Here is a 6,275-nt window from a genome sequence, read left to right as displayed (position 1 = left end):
GCTGGGATCTAGCTGGAGCCCCCTGTGACACTGCACCCCTTATTCTTCACAGTGATATGATGATACGACTATGACATACTTATGATGTATTTTATGCAAGATAAGTCACAAGGTGTCATTGGAAAGGCTATTATGTGCTGAATATGACTGTCCTATTTCTATGCATGTATCATTTTTGTACCTGAAGTTATGAATATTGACTATGTATCTATTTCACATGTAGCTATTCCTGGGCAACGCCCACTAGGCAAAAGGCTCTCAGTTTAGATGGCTGGCTGGGAAGGGTCCATTCAAGTGAATGAGCCAGTTTAGAGAAGAACAGGCCTTAGGAGAAGCTTATCTCCCTCCTGGGGAGCATTCCTGAGGATGCTACAAACAGCCTCCGAGTAATGGCTGCTGTTACACTACAGGGACATGTGACCAGGTTACCTGGTGCTGGACTCCATCTTGGGATGTCAGTATTTTTCCACTGACTGGTGTGGGACCCAAGCTTTGAAACAAAGGATTCCCGCCATATGCATAGGCAGGGGAGTGACATCATCGTGGTTCCTTACTGACTCCCCCACCCAAGAAGACTCCTGGAAACACCTGAGGAACAAAGACTGACTGGGGAGGGGGGGGGGGGAGAAGGGGAGGAGAGTGCTGGACCCAGGCTAAAGGGATTTTTAGCCTGTGAATGGAACACCTGGGGATTTTAAGCTGCAGCTGGCCCCTTAAGAATCTGCAGCCTGCTTGTATTATCACTTAGGTTGAGAACTGGCTATTCATATCCGATCTATGTAGTATATTAAGCTTAGTTTGCGTCTTTCTGTTCGCTACCCCTTATAATCACTTAAAAGCTATCTTTTGTAGTTAATAAACGTGTTTTTGCTTTATCTAAAACCAACGTGTGGGAGTCATAGCTTGGAGCAGGAAGCTGTTGTATATTCATCTCCACATTGAGGGAGGGGGTGAATTTCATAAGCTTACACTGTACAGTCCCCTGTGCAGTGCAAGATGGTATAATTTTGGGTTTACACTCCAGATTGGGGGGTGGGTGCCTTAGGAACTGGGAGGTGCCCCAGCTGGAGCCTTCCCATGCAGGGGCTGGTCAGAGTATCTGCATGTTACTACAGTTGGGTGTGTCTCTACCTATATGTGTGCTGGTGAAAGTGCAGGCTCTAGCCTGCAGAGGGTTTGGCAGCTTGTCACAACGGTAGTGTAAAAGGGAGCCCAGGTTGATCAGTCAGAGGGGCTCAGTGGTACCCCAGTTCCAAGTGACACCCTGGGGGGAACCTGTCACACCCCCACCTGCTCCGGTGGATAGCCTGGCTTTCTTGTCAATTTCACGGCTCCAACATGGAGTCTTGAGATTGACAAGAATGACAGCCAACAGCCCATATAAGTAACAATTTCTACACAGACACTGCATCGCCCTAACTAAATCAGCATAAGCCTTACGCCTCTCATGGAGGTGGAGTTATTACGCCGCTGTAGTAGGGCACCTCCACTTGCAGAAGCAAGGCTGTAGTGTGTACACTGACATAATTAGGTCAACGTAAGGTGCTGTATGTCGACCTAACTATAGCACAGAGCAAGCCTGTGACGAATTGTTCTGAATGTCCACTGAAGGCAAGAAGTAAAGAGCTTAATCTGCAGTAAGGGAGATTTAGATGAGATATTAGGAATATCTTGCTAACCATAGGAACAGTTAAACACTGGAATAGGCTTCCAAGGGAGGTTGTGGAATCCGTCATTGGAGGTTTTTAAGAACAGGTTGGATAAACATCTCTTGGGGAAGATGCAGATGTACATGGTCCTGACTTAGATCCCTTCCAGCCTTTTATTGCTACGATTCTATATTTAAATTCAGGCCTTGTTTTCAGACTTTAGAACCTAATGTCTCTCTAATCTTTCTGATCAATTAGATGCCTTAATTCTATCACTTGTGTGTTCATATTGACACTTAATTCCATAGCTATCCATTTTAGACACTAAAGTACCAATTTGAATGACCAGCGTGGAAGATCAATAATTCACATAGGTACTCAAGTTTTTAAATTGTTCTGTGCCAGCTCCATCATATATTGTGGAGATATTCAACTTCTGTTATTCTTGTAGTTTCTTACACACACAATTTTATGCACTGATTTCAAGCTGAGCAGTTGGGCATAGGGAAGATTGACTGGCAGGATTTCAAGAAGCTCTCAGTATTGGCCTAACTCTGCTGCCACTAAAGTCAATGGGTACTTTTGTGGGTTTTTTCCCCTGTGAATCTCTCATGTTTCTTGGCACAATCTTTTTCTCTACGCTGAGATGCTGCTTTTTCCTATTACTGCTGCTTCCTATTGACCAATGCAAAAATGCTGACTTTGGTCCCTTACCCACTCAGAGCAGAGGATGGTTCCATTTATCATCCCAGGTATAATTAAACGATAAACCCCTCAAAACCATCTGCTTTCCCCATTAACCTGTCAGGAGTTGCAGATCTAGAGGGGCATGGATGGCTGGGACTGGGGAGTGACATCCCACAATATTCACATCTAAGAGCATCATTGCTGACGAGAGACCCTCCCACCACTCACTCCCCTGCCTCAGCCCCCCTTCCCCTATTCCTACCCCCAAGCCACAACCTTACCTTCCCTCCAGCCCAGCCCTGTCCCCTCCTCCAGCCACAGATCCTCCCCCTTTCCTCCTCCTCTCCCAGCCACAGACCCACCACCTCCCCCTGCAGCACAGCCCCCACCTCCCCCCAATATCCCCCTCCTCCACCATACAGACCCCCCAGCTCACATCCCCCTCCTTCTTCCCCTCCCCCGCCAGTGACCCCCTTCCCTCCTCCTCTCCCAGCCACAGCCCCGCCACCTCCCCCTGCAGCACAGCCCCCACCTCCCCCCAATATCACCCCCTCCTCCAGCCACAGATCCCCCTCCTCCACCATACAGACCCCCCAGCTCACATCCCCCTCCTTCTTCCCCTCCCCCGCCAGTGGCCCCCTTCCCTCCTCCTCTCCCAGCCACAGCCCCGCCACCTCCCCCTGCAGCACAGCCCCCACCTCCCCCCAATATCACCCCCTCCTCCAGCCACAGATCCCCCTCCTCCACCATACAGACCCCCCAGCTCACATCCCCCTCCTTCTTCCCCTCCCCCGCCAGTGACCCCTTTCCTCCTCCTCTCCCAGCCACAGACCCACCACCTCCCCCTGCAGCACAGCCCCCACCTCCCCCCAATATCACCCCCTCCTCCAGCCACAGATCCCCTCCTCCACCATACAGATCCCCCAGCTCACATCCCCCGCCTTCTTCCCCTCCCCCGCCAGTGACCCCCCTTCCCTCCTCCTCTCCCAGCCACAGCCCCGCCACCTCCCCCCAATATCACCCCCCGCCTCCAGCCACAGATCCCCCTCCTCCACCATACAGACCCCCCCAGCTCACATCCCCCGCCTTCTTCCCCTCCCCCGCCAGTGACCCCCCTTCCCTCCTCCTCTCCCAGCCACAGCCCCGCCACCTTCCCCCAATATCATCCCCCTCCTCCACCATACAGACCCCCCAGCTCACATCCCCCTCCTTCTTCCCCTCCCCCGCCAGTGACCCCCTTTCCTCCTCCTCTCCCAGCCACAGACCCACCACCTCCCCCTGCAGCACAGCCCCCACCTCCCCCCAATATCACCCCCTCCTCCAGCCACAGATCCCCTCCTCCACCATACAGATCCCCCAGCTCACATCCCCCGCCTTCTTCCCCTCCCCCGCCAGTGACCCCCCTTCCCTCCTCCTCTCCCAGCCACAGCCCCGCCACCTCCCCCCAATATCACCCCCCGCCTCCAGCCACAGATCCCCCTCCTCCACCATACAGACCCCCCAGCTCACATCCCCCGCCTTCTTCCCCTCCCCCGCCAGTGACCCCCCTTCCCTCCTCCTCTCCCAGCCACAGCCCCGCCACCTTCCCCCAATATCATCCCCCTCCTCCACCATACAGACCCCCCAGCTCACATCCCCCTCCTTCTTCCCCTCCCCCGCCAGTGACCCCCTTTCCTCCTCCTCTCCCAGCCACAGACCCACCACCTCCCCCTGCAGCACAGCCCCCACCTCCCCCCAATATCACCCCCTCCTCCAGCCACAGATCCCCTCCTCCACCATACAGATCCCCCAGCTCACATCCCCCGCCTTCTTCCCCTCCCCCGCCAGTGACCCCCCTTCCCTCCTCCTCTCCCAGCCACAGCCCCGCCACCTCCCCCCAATATCACCCCCCGCCTCCAGCCACAGATCCCCCTCCTCCACCATACAGACCCCCCCAGCTCACATCCCCCGCCTTCTTCCCCTCCCCCGCCAGTGACCCCCCTTCCCTCCTCCTCTCCCAGCCACAGCCCCGCCACCTTCCCCCAATATCATCCCCCTCCTCCACCATACAGACCCCCCAGCTCACATCCCCCTCCTTCTTCCCCTCCCCCGCCAGTGACCCCCTTTCCTCCTCCTCTCCCAGCCACAGACCCACCACCTCCCCCTGCAGCACAGCCCCCACCTCCCCCCAATATCACCCCCTCCTCCAGCCACAGATCCCCTCCTCCACCATACAGATCCCCCAGCTCACATCCCCCGCCTTCTTCCCCTCCCCCGCCAGTGACCCCCCTTCCCTCCTCCTCTCCCAGCCACAGCCCCGCCACCTCCCCCCAATATCACCCCCCGCCTCCAGCCACAGATCCCCCTCCTCCACCATACAGACCCCCCAGCTCACATCCCCCGCCTTCTTCCCCTCCCCCGCCAGTGACCCCCCTTCCCTCCTCCTCTCCCAGCCACAGCCCCGCCACCTTCCCCCAATATCATCCCCCTCCTCCACCATACAGACCCCCCAGCTCACATCCCCCTCCTTCTTCCCCTCCCCCGCCAGTGACCCCCTTTCCTCCTCCTCTCCCAGCCACAGACCCACCACCTCCCCCTGCAGCACAGCCCCCACCTCCCCCCAATATCACCCCCTCCTCCAGCCACAGATCCCCTCCTCCACCATACAGATCCCCCAGCTCACATCCCCCGCCTTCTTCCCCTCCCCCGCCAGTGACCCCCCTTCCCTCCTCCTCTCCCAGCCACAGCCCCGCCACCTCCCCCCAATATCACCCCCCGCCTCCAGCCACAGATCCCCCTCCTCCACCATACAGACCCCCCAGCTCACATCCCCCGCCTTCTTCCCCTCCCCCGCCAGTGACCCCCCTTCCCTCCTCCTCTCCCAGCCACAGCCCCGCCACCTTCCCCCAATATCATCCCCCTCCTCCACCATACAGACCCCCCAGCTCACATCCCCCTCCTTCTTCCCCTCCCCCGCCAGTGACCCCCTTCCCTCCTCCTCTCCCAGCCACAGACCCACCACCTCCCCCTGCAGCACAGCCCCCACCTCCCCCCAATATCACCCCCTCCTCCAGCCACAGATCCCCTCCTCCACCATACAGATCCCCCAGCTCACATCCCCCGCCTTCTTCCCCTCCCCTGCCAGTGACCCCCCTTCCCTCCTCCTCTCCCAGCCACAGCCCCGCCACCTCCCCCCAATATCACCCCCCGCCTCCAGCCACAGATCCCCCTCCTCCACCATACAGACCCCCCAGCTCACATCCCCCGCCTTCTTCCCCTCCCCCGCCAGTGACCCCCCCTTCCCTCCTCCTCTCCCAGCCACAGCCCTGCCACCTTCCCCCAATATCATCCCCCTCCTCCACCATACAGACCCCCCAGCTCACATCCCCCGCCTTCTTCCCCTCCCCCGCCAGTGACCCCCCTTCCCTCCTCCTCTCCCAGCCACAGCCCCGCCACCTTCCCCCAATATCATCCCCCTCCTCCACCATACAGACCCCCCAGCTCACATCCCCCTCCTTCTTCCCCTCCCCCGCCAGTGACCCCCCTTCCCTCCTCCTCTCCCAGCCACAGACCCACCACCTCCCCCTGCAGCACAGCCCCCACCTCCCCCCAATATCACCCCCTCCTCCAGCCACAGATCCCCTCCTCCACCATACAGATCCCCCAGCTCACATCCCCCGCCTTCTTCCCCTCCCCCGCCAGTGACCCCCCCTTCCCTCCTCCTCTCCCAGCCACAGACCCTCCCTCCCCCAAGACAGACGCCCCCCCTGCACAGCCCCCACCTCCCCCCAACATCACCCCCCTCCTTCCCCCGCCAGCACCCCTCCCTCCTCCCCCTCAAGCCACAGCCCCCCCCTTCCCTTCAGCCTCAGACCCCCTCCCCCGCCCGGCCACTGACCTCCTAACACTGATTCCCCCCCGCACCCGCACCCGCACCCGCACCCCAGCGGACCGGCACCG

This window comes from Natator depressus, chromosome 3 (genome assembly GCF_965152275.1).
Source record: "Natator depressus isolate rNatDep1 chromosome 3, rNatDep2.hap1, whole genome shotgun sequence".
Classification (NCBI taxonomy): Eukaryota; Metazoa; Chordata; order Testudines; family Cheloniidae; genus Natator; species Natator depressus.
Note: the sequence above shows the minus strand (reverse complement) of the source record.